General features: G+C 36.1%; 1 protein-coding gene across 2 annotated transcripts in view; it reads right to left on the bottom strand.

Annotated features, from left to right (window-relative positions):
- LOC146400818 (uncharacterized) overlaps positions 1–18,799 on the bottom strand; it is a 1,118,839-nt gene that overhangs the window by 888,363 nt on the left and 211,677 nt on the right. For both annotated transcript variants that reach the window (XR_014812606.1, XR_014812605.1), the window contains one exon: positions 3,943–4,069. The gene's annotated coding sequence lies outside the window, so the exon portion shown is untranslated. The remainder of the gene's footprint in view (positions 1–3,942; positions 4,070–18,799) is intronic.

Here is an 18,799-nt window from a genome sequence, read left to right as displayed (position 1 = left end):
TTATAAAAATTTATCTTGGTACTGTCTTTCACTGTTGGTGGGAATGTAAATTGGTACAACCACTATGGAAAACAATATGGAGGTACCTCAGAAAACTAAATGCAGAACTACCATATGATCCAGCAATCCCACTGCTGGGCACATATCTGGACAAAACTTTCACTGAAAAAGATATATGCACCCCCTATGTTGACTGCACCACTATTCACAATACCCAAGACATGGAAACAACCTAAATGTCTATCAACAGATGAATGGATCAAGAAGATGTAGTACATACATATAGTGGAATATTACTCAGCCATAAACAAGACAAACTAGGAGTTCTCATTGTGGCACAAAGGGAATGAATCCAACTAGGAACCATGAGGGTGCAGGTTCAATCCCTGGCCTCATTCAGGGGGTTAAGGATCTGATATTGCCATGAGCTGTGGTGTAGGTTGCAGACACAGCTCGGATCCTGAGTTGCTATGGCTATAGCATAGGCTGGTAGCTGTAGCTCAGATTGAACCCCTAGCATGGGAATCTCCATATGCCACATGTATGGCCCTAAAGAAAAAGACAAACTAATGTCATTTGCAGCAACATAGATGGAACTAGATATTCTCATACTAAGTGAAGTAAGCCACAAAGAGAAAGACAAATACCATATGATATCACTTATTTGTGGAATCTAAAATATGAAACAGATGATCCTATCTTTAAAAAAAAAAACAGAAACAGATCATGGCCAAGGAGAGCAGACTTGGGGTTCCCAGGGGGAAAGGGGAGGGAGTGGAAAGGATGGGCACTTTGGGGGTTTTTTGGATGCAAACTGTTACATTTGGAAAGAAAGGGCAATGGTGCCCTACTGTACAGCACAGGGAAATGTGTGTGATTGGGTCTCTTCGCTGTACAACAGAACTTGAAGAAACACTGTAAATCAACTATACTTTAATAATAAGAAAAAAATAGAATGATAAAAAAATTATCTTGCTTACCCTGTTTAATTTACTTGTTATTAACAATTATATTTATGTTAATTATGAAAATTTCATGAGACATTAAACAGCTAACCATCATCTTAAGTTATCTTTCCTGCTGACAAATTCTGTCAGAGAGATAAAATGTGCTTATGTGGCTTTTAGTATACTTAGGCAGAATAAAAGTATTATATTTAATGCTGGTAACTCTAAAGATAGTGAAATTGAAAAATTTAAACTAGATTTTATCAAATGTTATCTTAGATCGCATGAAGTTGAAAAACCATTTGCTTAGTTTCTCTGAGAGTATACCTGATTTGGTAATACCATTTGTGAGTTCGAAAAAAATATAAACATCTATAACATATATACAGATGTACATAAACATACAGACACAAACAGAGATCTTATAGCTTTTGTTTTCAAATTTTAGCCATGAGATAGATACAATAATGCAAAACTCAAAAGTTTATAAAAGAATGGTATTACGTTTCTGGCAGATGGAATAAGTTCAGGTTACCCGTTCAGAGGGCTTAAACTTTTCACTACTATTTGTGGAGAAGACTTTTAAGACTTTTATTTCCCTGGTTACCAAATAGTCTCTTTTTTTCTTTTTTTCTTCTGATAGGAAGGAAATACATCTCTCTAAAATATGTATTTCAAAGAGATTTCAGTTCCTAGAGAAGACCGGGTAGAACATTTGCACCTCGAAGGCATAGAGAATGTATGCAAGTTCCTCCAAGAAGGATTTTTGTTTCCTAAAGGCAGAATTTTTATAATACCTACAGTCCTTTTGAGATGAGTAAGGGAGGTCCCGTAAAAGGATAGGTGAGATTTTTCTGTTCTTTTAAAGACTCACTATGTAAGACAATTGGACAAATTATCCTCAGTTTGTAGGACAGTTGTTTCTAATTCCCCAAAGACTTGAGTTGTAACCTGAATGATATTAAGGTGCTGAGCAAACCCCCTACTGCATTATGTTTAATTAAGATAGAAATTTTTTTAAAAATAGAAATTTAAAAAATTTCAGTGTACTAAATTGAGAGCTGTTTGTCTTTGGAATATTGTTATTTTCCTCGGGGTACAAAGTTTCATTTAGTTTAGAGGAAAAGGCCTAAAAATGTTTCTATCTGATTCTGAATATCACCTTCAAATCTGGCCAACTTCTGATCATAGAGATACTTTAAAAAATTATTTCAAATATCTTGTCAGGTTTCAGATGATATAAACAGTAAATATTCCTGGCAGTATTGAATGATCTCATGGACAAAAGAAGCATTCCCCAAAAGAGTGCAAAATATACTATTCTCCCAAGATCCACAGTCACTCCCAAAGAAAGCCAGAAGAAGAGTCTTAGACAATTCTCTGACTGCTGGCAAACTGTTGGTAGGACCTGAGCCAAAAGGGAGTGCCACTCCCATTTCTGTTCTGCCAAATCTTTCAGCTCACAGTCTGCCCATTGGGCTGCCCGTGTGCCCCAGGCAGGGAGAAAGTCAAGCCAAGCAGTCAGGACACAAGATGAGACAAACAAGAAGGCAACAGCTGTTCCTGAAAGAAAAAGGATTGATAATCAGTAAGAACCCCATAACCAAATTCAGAAGAGTCTGGACTTGGAAAAGAAGGGACAATATGAAATTTTATCTTCCTTTCTCAACCAGGAATTGCAGAGATTCTGGAGAGTTGACTCTGGTTAAAATTATCTTAATTTTTTTACAGTCTGTGGTTTCTGCAGAGTGGAGAGCAATTCAGATAGAGGATTAAGTATGCAGATAAAGGACAGCAGGAGTCACATCAGCCTTACAGTCTTTTTTTTTAGGTATCTCTTGCGCCTAATCTTTCATTAGCCTTTTTCAACAAGTTTTTCAATGAAGCTATTTTTGAATCTTAAAATTAAAATAGGTATTCCATTCTGATTGTTGGTTTGTGAACCCTTGCTTTCAAGTACATTACTTTTTTTAATTGTTATTTCCCTAGAAATCTATACATAGAACTACCATATGACCCAGCAATCCCACTCTTGGGCATATATCCAGACAAAACTTTCCTTAAAAAAGACACATGTACCTGCATATTCATTGCAGCACTATTCACAATAGGAAAGACACGGAAATAACCCAAATGTCCATTGACAGACAATTGGATTAGGAAGATGTGGTATATATACACAATGGAATACTACTAAGCCATAAAAAAGAACAAAATAATGCCATTTGCAGCATCAAGTACATTTCTTAAATGAACAATCTTGTCTGAAATGTTCCCCATCATGGTCACTGTAATTCTGGGTGTCTTAGTAATACTTTACCTCAGATGTCACATCTTCCAGGACAACAGCCCTTAGACATAAAACAAGCAGGTGCACCAGAAGTTGGCATACTCAGTTCTTTGAAACTTGAGGATCCCATTTTTTTAACTAAACTTGGAGTCTCTAGAAGGTAAATTAATACTTAAGAGGGATGTGCCATTAGAATGAGGCTTTTGTGAAATTTGCCGTGTTCCTCCCTGCATGTATATCTTCTTGAGGTTAACAGATGACCTAATGTCAAACTGACCCATTGTGTGACCAATTTATCTTAGCATGGGAGTAACTTCTAAGGGCTTGATCCACACCCACCAGTTCTGCAACTCTGACTTCCAGGATTCCCATTAGCAACAGATCCATTCCTCCTTTCTCAAGACAATTTCTTTAGCGTGGTGAGTTCCCTGATGACTTAGAACAGTATAACTTATGCCTACCTAGATTTTTATTTTGATAGTCAAAAGATTTCTAATTTCTTGTCTTATTTCCCTAAGTCCCCCAGAAATTTAAGCAGTGTACTTACTTTGCGGCTTTATGCAACTGCCACCTTTTGTTGGCTCCTAACACAACTACGAAGGAACCCTTCTGGTAACAATAAGTGTAATAATAAAAAATTAATACATTTTTTGGATTGGAGATCTGCACAAAAGTAAGCGGAGCTCAAATCTGAAAGTGACTTACCCATAGCCCTCAGTGAAGATGGAGGAACAGTAAACTGAAAGTGTTCCACTGACACCTGGTCTATGCATCTCCTTGTTCCATTGACTGTTAGTAGTTAGCTTTGGATCTCATTCCATTTCACCAAAACCTGTTAAAAATTTATTTAAAGAAACAATTTAGTTGACACAAACTTTAACACTTCATGAAGTGGACAGTCTTCTTTCAGAGAATTACAAAATTGAGCAGAAAACAAGAAGCCTTAATAGGATAAAGAATAAGGAGCAATGCAGATGAAAACAGAAAATATCTGACTGCCTGAAGTCACGTAGTCAACTTTGTTTGGGGTGAAAAGGAACAAGGAAGTAGGTATAGGGCCAGAGTGGCTTTGGGGTGTTTGGCTGACTGGATAGACTGCTCTCTGGTCAAGCAGAGCATTTACAGGGACATGACAGTTAACTATGTTGCGGTTTGCCATATAAGATGATGAAAGAATGGCAGTCTAGACAGATAATGATTTCAGCTGCAGCAATACCATCCACTGGATGCATTCTCTCCACTTCAAAGTAATTTGATTCAGTAGATGTTCACTGAGTCTACATCGTATGTAAAGCACACAGTCCAGTGAAAGAACTCCTTTTGAATCATAATATTTAAGATGAAATGTCATTTAATCTAACCCTTTTACAGATGAGGAAATAGAAACAAGTGAATTTATTGATGTCATGCAGGAGGTCAGCCTAATTTACTAAAACTTGGTAGCAATACCAAAAAGAAAAACAGGCCAAGTATTCTCAGCACTGCCAATATTTTTCACACTTTCTGGGAAACCTTCCCTGACTATTCGAGTAAATCTGATCATTCATCCTTTCTGCCACAATTGGGCCAAGTATATAGATCTATCATTGTAATTCATCATAGAATTACAATTATTTACACCCATTCCCATTTATCTGCTGCAGAGATCAAGAGTATGGACACCGAAGCTCCAATCCAACCACTGACAAGCTGTACCCTTCCTGGAGGAAGTGTCACTACCTTGCTATGTTCTGGTTTCCTTAAGTGCAACAGAGGGAGGATACTGGTACCCACCTCAGAGGGCTATTAATGATATTTAAATGAGAAAGCCCATATAAAGTTTTGGCACAGTGCCTGCCACATAGAAAGTGCTGAGAAAATATACTAGCTGTTGTTTTTATTGTTATTATTATTTTTAAAAAGTATTTACTGAGTGTCATCAATATTTCTTGTGCCAGAGATAACATAGTTGTTCAACAAGAAAAATGTATCAAGTACCTAATATAGCTAAGTGCCACTTCTAAGCACTGAACTTCCAAACATTAGTAAAATAACAAAACTTAATAAAAGTACAAGAATCAGTGTGGTAATTATGACTGAAATTCATTGAAGTCATAACAGTAAACACAAATCAAAGAACAGTTAATGCAGCTGTTAATGCAGTTAATGCACAGTGGAAGGTGAAGATGAGCTTCATAGGGAAAAAGAAACTACCTGTAATTATTTGCCTTTCTTCTTCATTTCTTTTTACTGTGACAAACTAACATTTTTCCCTATTCCTCTATAAAGGGTGGAGAGAAATCGAAGGAAAGAAAAGTCATTTGAGCATATTATCACATGCTGTTGGCTAATGTATATGATATTGGTAACATAATACAGAGAAAGAAGGGGTAAATTCACTGTTAACCTAAGATAAGGAAAATTGTTTGTAAGGAAAAGGGCCTAGATCAGGTAAACAGAAGAACATAAGCTGCACAGATGAGAGAGAACAATTTTCCTAATTTAGTTTCAGGAGAAAACGAAATAAAACCCACTGTAAAGACCCACAATTTTCCTTCCTTCCACACACACCTACTTCCATCTACAGGTCAGAGAGCTTCCTTCTCGTGTGCCCCAAATACTCCATCTCAAAGAGCCATTAGACAGTACTACATAAGTATATGCTCCCTCGCCACGTGGATTACATCAGTATTAAAACATAGCTTCTATGACTTACAAAATTTTGTTAGACTTGTATTCCGTTAACACGCCCAAATTATAAGTATGGCACTAAAAACATTAATGGAAGCTCAAATACCTGCGTGACAATAGGAACACCACACTGATTGTCAATGATCAAGACCAAACATAAGTCACACAGAATTTTTATCCAAGATACCTGAACCTTAAAAATTGGACAGTGTGGGGGCACTGGTGGATTTTATATGTATATCTGATCAGCTGAAGGTGAGAAAATGCAATTAACTCCTTTTTATAGACCAGTGTATTACTCCCATGATCATTACTTAGCTAAGCTACTTAAGGATAACTGTCCTTTAGAGAAAGGACTTTCTGATTCTCATTAACTAGATTTCTGACCCATAGAGGAGTTTTAGCATTTATTTTCAGGTGCTTTAATTTTTTTTCAATTAAGTACTTCATCAAATTTTTAAGTAGTAATGTGATTTAATATTGTTTTGTCAAAGGTCATTATTTAATAAATTTAATCAGAGCTTTGGCTTAAGTCCAAAAAATAAAGGTCAAACTTCTTGGCATAACTGTTCTTGAAAATTTTATATGTATATAAAGAATAAAAGCTGAGATACAATCTAAAGTAAGTTTTCTTTGAGAGAAGATTCACGTTGAAATTTAGAAAACCAAAATAACCAATTATCAATCCAGTCTCTGAGAGATAAACAAAGAAATAATAATTTGAAGTCATATAAGCATGTCATAGATATGGTTAATTATCTAATGTGAAGGAGAACTATGATATAGTACACATCAATTATCCTAGATAATGGAACCAAGGGTACTGTATTTGAGATAATCAAAGATTGGGTTAATAAGGAAAGACTTGCATTTACACACTCAGCTCCTTCAGAAAGAATGTGGTAATTGTAGTTTTTCTAAAACCCTCAATGGAGTGATTTTAGGATTTACTAGCACAATGTTTTCAAAATAAAAGATACAGATTTGAAGAATGTCTCATTTTTTTCTGTAATTTAAAAGAATTTAATAAACTAAAATTCTGTATATTTGTAGCTCTTCCATATTCACCTTAAAATTTATTATTGATTGTAAACTTCAAATGTTATTATTTCAGGTAATTTGATCCCCACACCCACACCAAAAGGAAAAGAGTGTATGGTGGGGAAAACATGAGGAGGAAAATGTTCTCTCATGTATGCTCTTTATAAATGAGAATGCTAGGGGGTTAACAGTTACATTTTGCTTGTTTCCCCAGGTTTCTAGGTCTTAAGTAAGGAAGTTGCCATTAAGTCTCTGTCAGAGAAGGAAGAAAAAGGTCAGAGGCACATTTGCAAAGGCCCAGATGTAAGAGAAGGAGTGCCATGTTCATGGACTGCCACACTGTTCAAATGCAGGAATTGTCTGTTGAAAAGAGGGCAGCAACAGGAGGTAAGACAGACTGAGAAGCTGCATACATAAAGAGCATCCTATGCTGCATAAGGAGATTGAATTTTATACTGAAGCAACTGGGAGCCATTTAAGAGTTTACATTAGGGGAATAATATTATCAGCTCTGTGCTCTAAAAAGATCCCTATAGCAGCAATGCAGACAACACTAGAAGGAGCAATATGGAGGAAGAAAGACCAGTTGGGAGGCAACTGCAGTAATCCTGGGAAAGACGAAGCTGTTACGAACAAAATTTAGGACAGTTAAGAATGGAGGGAAACATCTGGCTGCAAGAGATATTAGGGGAGTTGAAGCCACCAGACTTGGTGATTGATTGGGCAGCAGTGAGGCTGAGGCACTAAAATACATTCAAATCTCTTCCTCAGGTAACAGAATAAATAACCTTCCTTTGTAACATCCAGGAGTGATGTCCACTAAGCAGATAGAGAATTCAGCAGAATGACCTATGCTGGAGATAGAGACCTCTGGAGAAGAGGCATGTCTTCTGTACTTCTACAGTAAGATGCTTGTATTGCTATCATTGTATTAATCAAATTATTGAAGTTATATATTTACTCTACTATTCTGTACATTCACTAGGATTTCAGATCATTTGTATTCAACTTTTTGTCTCTGATGCTCAACAAGCAGTTATAAGAATATTCACCAAGACAAGATAAGATGGCCAAGTAGTAGGACATGAAGCTCACCTACTCCCACAAACACATCAAAAATACATCTACATGTGGAATGATTTGCTCAGAAAATTTGCAGAATGCTGGTAAAGACCTCAGGATTCTGATAAAGCAAGAAAATCTTCATGATACTAGACAGGACAAAACAAAGAGCAGAAAAGGAAAATAGAGAGAAAATGAGAAAGGAAATGGGATGGGACCACCACTGCCAAGAACTTCAGGACTGGCCACCAGCTGCCACATCTTCATACTTGAAGTCAAGGGGATCATAAACATAGAAAGTTAGACAATATGAGATGACAAAGAAATATGTTTTTGACAAAGGAACAAGAAAAAAAAACACAAAAAATGAAGAGGAAACAGGCAATCTACCTGAAAAAGGAATCAGAGTGATGATAGTAACAATGACCCAAGATACTGGAAAAATAATGGAGGCAGAGACTGAGAATTTATAAGAAATGTATAAAAAAGAGCTAAAAGGATTAAAGAACAAGCAAACTAGGATGAATAGCACAATATCTGAAATGAAAAATGCGCTAAAAGGAATCAATAGCAAGACATTGGAGGGAGAAGAATGAATAAGTGAGGTGAGAGTAAGGGTAGTGAAAACCACTGCCACAGAGAATAAAAAAGAATGAAAAGAATTGAGGAGCATCTGTGAGACCTCTGGGAAAACATTAAACATCCCAAAATTTGCATCATAGGGGGTCACAGAAGGACAAGATAGAGAAAAAGGGCCAGAGAAAAATATTTGAAGAGATTATAACTGAAAACTTCCCTAATATGGGAAAGGAAACACTCACTCAAGTTGAGGAAACACAGAGAATCCCATATAGATTAAACCAAAGAAGAAACACATACTAATTAAACTGACAAAAATTAAATACAAAGAAAAAATATTAAAAGCAACAAGGGAATAGTAACAAATAATATAAAAGGGAATCCCCATAAGGATAACAGCTGATTTTTCAGTAGAAACTCTACAAGCTAGAAGGGAGGGGCAAGATATATTTAAGGTGATGAAAGGGAGGAACCTAGAACCAAGAATAATCTACTCGCAAGGCTCTCATTCAGATATGATAGCGAAATCAAAAGTTTTAAAGACAAGAAAAAGCTAAAAGAATTAAGCACCACTAAACCAGCTTTACAACAAATGCTAAAGGATCTTATGGAGGTTGAAAATTTTGTTTTCAAGGCCACAACTAGGAGCAAGAAAATTATGAATGCAAAAGCTCACTAGTAAAGGCAAACATACAGTAAAGTAGGAAAATATCCACATACAAATATGATATCAAAACTAGCACCTATGAGAAGAGGAAAGTATGAATGCAAGATATTGGAAATGCATTTGAAATTAAAAGACCAGCAACTTAAAATAATTTTGCATATATACAGAATGCTACATCAAAATCTTGTAGGAACCACCAACCAAAAAATAGACACACATTTTAAAAAAAGAAGAAGAAGAAGGAAAAGAAAATGAAATCCAAATACAAAACCAAAGATTGTCATCAAATCATAAGAAGAGAGAATAAAGAAGGGAAGGAAAAAAGACCCTAAATAACAATCCAAAACAATTAAGAAAATGGCAATAAGTATATACCTATCCATAATTACACTGAATGTAAATGGCTTAAATGCTCAAACTAAAAGACACAGACTGGCTTAATGGATAGAAAAACAAGACCTGTACATATGTTATCTACAAGAGACCCACTTCAGGTCCAGGGATACATACAGACTGAAGATGTGGGGATGGAAGAATATATGCCATGCAAATGAAAATCAAAAGAAAGCTGGGGTAACAATACTCATATAAGATAAAATAGGCTTTAAAATAAAGAATGTTACTAGAGACAAAGAAGGACACCATCTAATGATCAAGGGATCAATTCAAGAATAATATGTAACAATTGTAAATACATATACACCCAACATAAGAGCACCATATTATACAAGGCAACTGCTAACAGACATAAAAGGAGAAATCAGCAGTAATATAATAATAGTAGGGGACTTTAACACTCCACTTAACATCTATGGACAGATCATCCAGGCAGAAAAATCAACAAGGAATCACAGGGCTTAAATGACACATTAGACCAGATAAACTTAATTGATATTTGTAGAACATTTCGTCTGAAGGCAGAAGAATATACATTCTTCCTAAGTGCACACAAAACATTCTCCAGGATAGATAGCATCTTGGGCCATAAGTCAAACCTTAGAAAATTTAAGAACACTGAAATCATATCAAGCATTTTTTCCAACCACAATGTTGTGAGACTAGAAATCAACCATAAGAAAAAATCTACAAAAAATGCAAACACATGACAGCTAAATAATATGCTACTAAACAACCAATGGATCACTGAAGAAATCAAAGAGGAAATAAAAAAATCTAGAGACAAATGACAATGAAGATATGATGATTAAAATCTATGGGACACAGCAAAAGCAGCTCTGAAAGGGAAGTTTATAGCAATACAATCCCACCACAGGAAATAAGAAAAGTCCCAAATAAACAGCCTAATCTTATACCTAAAGCAACTAGATAAAGAAAAATAATCAAAACCAAAAATTCATAGAAGGAAAGAAATCATAAAGTCAGAGTAGAAATAAATGAGATAGAGATGAAAAAACAATAGAAAGGTCAATGAAACTAAAACAGATTCCTTGAAAAAAAATCAATAAAATTGATAAAACTTTAGCCAAACACAAAAAGAAAAAAGAGAGGAGGGCTCAAATCAAGAAAATTAGAAATAAAAAGTGAGAAATCACAACTGATATCAGAGAAATACAAAGGATTATAAAAGGCTACTACAAGCAATTATATGTCGATAAAAAGGACAACCTACAAGAAATGGACAAATTCTTAGAAAGGTACAAACTTCCAAGACCAAATCAGGAAAAAAACAGAAAATCTGAAGTGGCCAGTCACAAGCACTGAAAATTGAAAATGTGCTTTCTTTTTTTTTTTTTGGTCTTTTTGCCTTTTCTAGGGCCACTCCCGCTGCATATGGAGGTTCCCAGGCAAGGTGTCTAATCGGAGCTATAGCCACCATGAAAATGTGATTTTAAAACTCCAAAAAAAAAGAAGTCAAGGACTGATGGTTTCACAGGCAAATGCTATCAAACATTTAGAGTAGAGTTAACACCTATCCTTCGGAAACTCTTCCAAAAAATTGTAGAGGAAGGAATAATCCCAAGCACATTTTTTGAGGCCACCATCACCCTGATAACAGACACCATAAAAAAGAAAATTCAAGCCAATATCACTGATGGATATAGATGTAAAAATTCTAAGCAAAATATTAGCGAACTGAGTACAACAATACACTAAGAGGATCATATACCATGATCAGTGGGCTTTATCCCAGGGATGAAAAGATTTTTCAAATTTACACAAATCAATCAATGCTATACACCATATCAACACACTGAAGAATAAAAACCATATGGTCACCTTAATAGATGCTGATAAAGCTTTTGACAAAATTCAACACCTATTTGTGATAAAAACTCTCCAGAAAGTGAGTACAGAGGTAACCTACCTCAACATAACAAAGGCTTTATATGACAAACCAAGAGTTAAAATCATTCTCAGTGGTGAAAAGCTGAAGAATTTCCTGTAAGATCAAGAAAAGATAAGGATGTCCATTCTCATAGCTTTTAATCAACATAGTTTTGGAAGTTGTAGCTATGGCAATCAGAGAAGTAAAAGAAATCCAAATTGGAAAATAAGAACTGTCAATGTTTGCAGATGACTGGTTACTACAATAGAAAAATCCTAAAGATGCTATGAGAAAACTACTAGAGCTCATCAATGAATTTGGTAAAGATGCAGAATACAAAATGAATACACTGAAATCTATTACATTCCTATACACTAATAACAAAATATCAGAAAGAGAAATTAAACAAACAATTCTAGGAGTTCCCTTCATGGCTTAGTGGAAACAAATCTGACTAGCATCCATAAGGACACAGGTTCAATGCCCAGCCTTGCTTAGTGGGCTAAGGATCTGGAATTGCTGTGAGCTGTGGCCTAGGTTGCAGACGTGGCTCAGATCCTGCATTGCTGTGGCTGTGGTGTAGGCTGGCAGCTACATCTCCGATTCGACTCCTAGCCTGGGAACCACCATATGCCATGGGTGTAGCCCTAAAAAAGCCAAAAAAAAGAGAAAAAATATTTTAAAATCCCATTTACCACATCAAAGAGAATAAAATACATAGGAATAAATCTATTCAAAGAGGCATAAGACTTGTTCCCTCAAAATTAGAACACACTGACGAAGGAAACTGAAGATGACACAGACAGATAGAAAGATATACCATGTTCTTGGGTTGGAGAATCAGTATCATCAAAATGACTATACTACCAAAAGCAGTCTACAGATTCAGTGCAATCCCTATTAAATTACCAAGGGCATTTTGCACAGAACTAGAACAAAAAGTTTTTAAGTTTGTATGGAAACACAAAAGACCCCGAATAGCCAAAGTAATCTTTTTGTAGAAAAACAGAACTGGAGGCATCAGGCTCCCTGACTTCAGACTATATTACAAAGCTACAGCCATAGAAATGATATGGTCCTGGCACAAAAAACAGGCATATATATCAGTGGAACAGGATAGAGAGACCAGAAATAAACCAATGCATATATGGTCAATTACTCTAGGACAAGCAAGAACATACAATGGATAAAATACAGGCTCTTTGATATGTGGTGCTGGGAAAACTGGACAACTATATGCATGTAAAAGGATGAAATTAGAACACTCTTGAACTTTATACACAAAAATAAACTCAAAACAAATTAAAGGCCTAAATGTTAGACCAGATACTACAAAACTCTTAGAGGAAAACATAGGCAGAACATTCTTTGATATAAATTGCAGTAAAATCTTTTTGGAATCACCTCCTAGAATAATTAAAAAGATAAACAATTGAACCTAATTAAACTTAAAAGCTTTTGCACAGCAAAGAAAATCATTAACAAAATGAAAACACAATCCACAATGGCAAAAAAAAATCTTTGCAAACAAAGCAATTAACAAGGAATTAATCTCTAAAATATAGAAACATCTCATGCAGCTTAATATCAAAAAAACAAGCAAACTGATTAAAAAATGGTCAGGAATATAAATAAACATGTATTCAAAGAAGACAGACAAATACCCAAAAAGCACATGAAAATATGCTCAACATCATTAATTCTTAGAGAAATGCAAATCAAAACTATAATGAGGTATCACCTAATACCAATCAGAATGGTCATCATCAAAAAGTCTACAAACAATAAATGCTGGAGAGAGTGTAGAGAAAAGGGTTCTCTGTTGGTGCAAATGTCAGGTGGTGGATCCACAATGGAGAACAGTATAGATGTTCCTTAAACAACTAAAAACATAACCATCATATGATCCAGCAATCCCACTCCTGGACATATATCCAAAGAAAACCATAATTCAAAAAGATACATGTACCCCTATGTTCATTGCAGCACTATTTACAATAGCCAACACATGGAAGCAATCTAAATGTCCATCAACAGAGGACTGGATAAAAAAGATGTAGTACATATATATAATGGAATATTATTCAGCCATAAAAAGTATTAAATAATGTCATTTTCAGCAACATACATGTACTTAGATATTATCATACTAAATGAAATAAATCATACAGAGAAAGACTTATGAGGTCACTAATATATGAAATCTAATAAAAATGATACAATAGAACTTACAAAACAGAAAGAGATTCAAAGATTTTGAAACCAAACGTGTTTACCAAAGGGGAAATGAGGAGGTGGTGGTAAATTATGGGATTGAGATTGATATAGACACACTACTATATATTGAATAGACAAGTAACAGGGACCTACTATATAGCACAGGGAAATCTACTCAGTGTGATGTGGTAACTACATGACAAAAGAATCTGAAAAGAAATAAATATATGTATGTATAACTGATTTACTTTGCTATACAACTGAAATTAACACTACTATGTAAGTCAATTTTACTCAAATAAAAATTTTTAGTAAAATAAAATAAATAATATTTACCAAGTGCTATTTTTTTTGTTATTTTGTAGGTTTTTATGTGTGTTTTTTAGTTACTTTTTTTTTTTTGGCTGCCCTAGGCATATGGCCTATGGAGTTCCTAGGCCCAGGATCAAATATGAGCTGCAGCTGCAGCCTACACCATATGTGAGGCAATGCTAGATCCTTTAACCCACATGCTGGCACCACAGAGATGCCACTGTTACCACTACAATACAGTAGCACCTACCAGACATTATTTTTACATGCACAAATTTTTCAATTCTCACAATCACCCTATGAGGTAGTGGTAGGATTTTATACTCATAATACAAATGAGAAAACTAGGCTGAGTCAGTAATAAATTTAGGAAATCCCCACAACCACTAAAAAACCATGGGATGCAGCAAAAGTAGTGCTCAGAGGGAAATTCATAGTGATACAGGCCTTCCTCAAAAAAGAAGAAAAATCTCAAATCAACAAATTAACCTATCACCTAAATTAATTAGAAAAAGAAGAAGAAACCAAACCTTAAGTTGGCAGGATGAAGGAAATCATAAAGATGAGAGAGGAAATCAATAATATGAGATTAAAATACAGTAGAAAAAATCAATAAAACCAAGAGCTGGTTCTTTGAAAAGGTAAAGAAAATGGACACATCTCTGGCTAGACTCACCAAGAAGAGGAGAGAAAAAAACCAAATAAACAAAATAAGAAATGAAAAAGGAGGAGTTCCTATTGTAGCGCAGTGGTTAATGAATCTGACGAGGAATCATGAGGTTGTGGGTTCAATCCCTGGCCTTAATCAGTGGGTTAAGGATCTGGTGTTTCTGTGAGCTGTACTATATGTCACATACGTGGATTGGATCCCATGTTGCTGTGGCTCTAGTATAGGCCAGCATCTAGAGCTCCAATTAGACCCCTAGCCTGGGAACCTCCATATGCAACTGGAAGTGGCCCTAGAAAAGCCAAAAAGACAAAAAAAAAGAAAGAAAAAGAAAACAAAAGAAAGAAAGAAATGAAAAACGAAACATCACAACAGACACTGCAGAAATACAAAAAAACAATAAGAGAATACTATGAACAATTGTATGCCAACAAATTTGACAACCTAGAAGAAATAGACAACTGTCTAGGGACTTACAGCCTGCCAAAACTGAATCAAGAAGAAATACCACAACTTAACAGAACGATCACTAGAAATGAAATTGAATATGTCATAAAAACACTCCCTACAAATAAAAGTCCCTACAAATAAAAGACCAGATGGCTTCACAGGCGAATTCTACCAACTATACAAAGAAGAACTTATACCTATTCTCCTTAAACTTTTCCAAAAGGTCGAAGAAGAAGGAACACATCCAAAGATATTCTAAGATGCCACTATTACTCTAATTCCAAAACCAGACAGAAAAAGGAAACCATAGGCCAATAACTTTGATGAACATAGATGCACAAACGCTCAATAAAATTTTAGCAACCGAATCCAACAACATGCCAAAAAGATTGTACACCATGACCAGGCGAGATTCATCCCAGGTGCACAGGGTTGGTTCAACACAAGCAAATCAATCAACATCATACACCACATTAACAAAAGGAAAGTCAAAAACCACATGATCATCTCCACAGATGCAGAGAAAGCATCTGACAAAACCCAACATCCATTCGTGATCAAAACTCTCACCAAAGTGGGTATAGAGGGTACATTCCTTAACATAATCAAAGCCATTTACGACAAACCCACAGCAAACATATTACTCGGTGGAGAAACGCTGAAAGCCTTCCCACTAAAATCCGGAACAAGACAAGGATGCCCACTCTCACCACTGCTGTCCAACATAGTACTGGAAGTCCTAGCCACAGCAATCAGAAAAACAAAAGAAATAAAAGGCATCCAAATAGGAAGAGAAGAGGTAAAACTGTCACTGTATGCAGATGACATGATTCTGTACATAGAAAACCCTAAGGGCTCCACCCAAAAACTACCTGAACTGATCAGCAAATTCAGCACAGTACCAGGATATAAGATGAACATTCAGAAATCAGTCGCATTTCTCTATGCTAACAATGAAATATTAGAAAAGGAATACAGAAATGCAATACCTTTTAAAATTGTACCCCCCAAAATCAAAGTCCGGGAATACACCTGACCAAGGAGGTAAAGGCCTTATATGCCAAGAACTATAAAACATTAATCAAGGAAATTAAAGAAGATGTAAGGAAATGGAAAGATACTCCATGCTCCTGGGTTGGAAAAATTAATGTTGTGAAAATGGCCATACTACCCAAAGCAATCTACAGAGTCAATGCAATCCCTATCAAATTACCCAGGACATTTTGCACAGAACTAGAACAAACAATCCAAAAATTCACATGCAGCCACAAAAGACCCAGAATTGCCAAAGCAATTCTGAGGAACCAAAACCAAGCAGGAGGCATCACTCTCCCAGACTTCAAGCAATATTACAAAGCCACAGTCATCAAGACAGTGTGCTACTGATACCAAAACGGACAGACAGTCAGACCAATGGAACAGGAGAGAGAACCCAGAAATAAACCCAGACACCTATGGTCAATTAATCTTTGACAAAGAAGGCCAGAACATAAAATGGGTAAAAGACAGTCTTTTCAGCAAGTATTGCTGGGAAACCTGGACAGCTGCATGTAAATCAGTGAAACTAGAACACACCCTCACTCCATGTACAAAAATAAACTCAAAATGGCTGAAAGAATTAAACATAAGGCAAGACCCCATCAAACTCCGGGAAGAGAACATAGGCAAAACATTCCCTGACTTCAGCCTTATGAATATTTTCTCAGGTCAGTCTCCCAAAGCAACAGGAATAAGAGCAAAAATAAACCAATGGGACCTAATCAAACTGACAAGCTTTGGCACAGCAAAGGAAACCAAAAAGAAAACAAAAAGACAACTTACGGAATGGGAGAAATTAGTTTCAAGTGATGCAATAGACAGGGGCTTAATCTCTAGAATATACAAGCAACTTACACAACTCAACAGCAAAAAACCCAATGACCCCATTGAAAAATGGGCAAAAGACCTGAATAGACATTTCTCCAAGGAAGATATACAGATGGCCATCAAGCACATGAAAAATGCTCAACATCCCTGATTATTAGAGAAGTGAAAATCAAAACTACCATGAGGAACCACCTCACACCAGTCAGAATGGCCATCATTAATAAGTCCATAAATAGCAAGTGCTGGAGAGGGTGTGGAGAAAAGGGAACCCTCCTGCACCGTTGGTGGGAATGTAAATTGGTACAACCGCTGTGGAAAACAGTGTGGTGGTACCTTAGAAAACTAATATAGAATTACCATATGACCCAGCAATCCCACTCTTGGGCATATATCCAGACAAAACTTTCCTTAAAAAGGACACATGCACCCGCATGTTCATTGCAGCTCTATTCACAATAGCCAATCCATGGAAACAACCCACATGTTGATTGACAGATAATTGGATCAGGAAGATATGGCATATATACACAATGGAATACTACTTAGCCATCAAAAACAGCAAAATAACGCCATTTGCAGCAACATGGATGGAACTAGAGACTCTCATACTGAGTGAAGTTAAGTCAGAAAGAGAAAGACAAATACCATATGATATCACTTCTATCTGGAATCTAATTAGGGCATAAATGAACCTTTCCACAGAAAAGAAAATCATGGACTTGGAGAACAGTCTTTTGGTTGCCAAGGAGGAGGGGGGAGGGAGTGGGATGGATTAGGAATTTAGGGTTAATAGATCCAAACTATAGTCTTTGGAATCAATAAGCAATGGGGTCCTACTGCATAGCACTGGGTACTATGTCTGATCACTTGTGATGGAGCATGATAATGTGAGAAAAAGGAATGTATATATGTATGTGTGACTTGGTCACCTTGCTGTGCAGCAGAAAATTGACAGAACACTGTAAATCAGCTATAATGGAAAAAATAAAAATCATTATAAAAATAAATAAAATAAAATAAATAAATTTAGCAAATCCCTGCTGCTAGTAAAAGAGACACTGAACACAAGATTGTTACCTTAGGCACATAGTAGACTCTTCATATATTTTTATTTAAATAAATTGACCTGAAGACTGTATGGAAAATGTGTAACCTAAAGACATGGAAAAGAGAGGACAGGGAGCTCTGTTGATGCATGAAATCCCCTGAAAGAGAAGAAAGAGGTGAGAGGGAAAGTGTTGGGTAAAATGGACACCCTATTGGTCTCTCCTGTGACATCAGAGAGTTGTTCAGTTGATTAAGCAACGTTCATTTGCTTGGGTTGACAGCCTTGCCCCACTTAGCTACTACCTGCAGGTTAAAGGGAACAGGCACTAGTTAGAGCTCTTCTACTCATTCCTGTGGGTAAGAGATTTGCAAACTTCAGTTACCTAGAGAGACCAGGGCCCTTCCCAGTGCCCTCAGTCATTGGGAGGCTCTGAGTCACCTGCCAACATGTATCGGCCTCTTTGCAACCTTCCAGTTTTCTTTCAGTCACCAAAATGAACCCCCTCACCTTGCACTCTCAGCCATACCTGTAAAGGACCAATACCTCCTTCTCTGATTATTTCTCCTCCCACTACCCCAAACCTTTATCTACTGAGTAGAGACACCTTTCTAAAACATAAATCTAATCACAATGTCATTCCTTTAAATCCTTCTGTGGCTCACTAATACTCTTAGAACAAGTATCAAAATCCTCAAA

This window comes from Sus scrofa, chromosome 8, assembly GCF_054392235.1.
Source record: "Sus scrofa isolate SSC_HxYL_T2T_F1_AM1 chromosome 8, Sscrofa_HxYL_maternal_Yorkshire_Landrace_v2.0, whole genome shotgun sequence".
Taxonomy (NCBI): Eukaryota; Metazoa; Chordata; class Mammalia; order Artiodactyla; family Suidae; genus Sus; species Sus scrofa.
This window is presented reverse-complemented; position numbering and strand designations above follow the sequence as displayed.